Here is an 839-nt window from a genome sequence, read left to right as displayed (position 1 = left end):
ACTGCTGATAGACGGCCTTTTGTTCAGTCGGGCTGTAAACGGGTTCGGGCTTTTAAAAATCTGTCAATCAAAATGTACTGGTCGAGCTCGGGCCTTGTCGGGCCGAACTTTTAAGGCCCGATTACAGCTCTAGTACAGTGTGACTTTTGTTTGGAGGCTCGGCTAATTTCCATTTTTTATCGCAGAGACGTTGTTGCTCATAGATTTTTTTCTCATTTAGTATTCATTGTGGTTTAACAAAGGCTCCATCAATACACTGATTACAGCAGCCACTAAAACCAGCCGAGCACGCAGCGTAATTATGAAACATGGTGTTGTGTAGAGGTGGAAGACGGAGAAGAACGAGAACAAGAGGGAACTGAAGTCCAGAAAGAAACAATAAAATAGTTCAAGTGTTCCCCTCCAGCGCACTAAATCTCCTCTGAGTCATTTCATTTCCGCCTTCATTAAATCCTCCGCTCACAGAGTAATAGAGAAGTGATTACTGATGTGAAACATGATGGTGGAGGGACCCTGTCGTGTTTAATGAGCGGGCTGTGATGAGGATTAATATGCCGATGGATACATATGTCCAAACAGAATAGTTATTAATATGCATTTCAGCCCGGACACGAAACCTGCAGAGCCGAGTGATCTTAGAAACAAGATTTTAACGAAGAAAACTGTCCCACTGTAGACTCATGACTTGGTGGTGAATACTGCTATAAAGATACGGGAAGTATCTTTGTGTGTATTTGTGATGTGAGGCAGCTTATGAAAACACACACACACACACACACACACACACACACACACACACACACACACACACGCACACACACACACACACGTACGTAGTG

Source organism: Sander lucioperca, chromosome 8 (assembly GCF_008315115.2).
Source record: "Sander lucioperca isolate FBNREF2018 chromosome 8, SLUC_FBN_1.2, whole genome shotgun sequence".
Classification (NCBI taxonomy): domain Eukaryota; kingdom Metazoa; phylum Chordata; class Actinopteri; order Perciformes; family Percidae; genus Sander; species Sander lucioperca.
The sequence above is the reverse complement of the archived record's forward strand: the minus strand, read 5'-3'. Positions refer to the sequence as shown.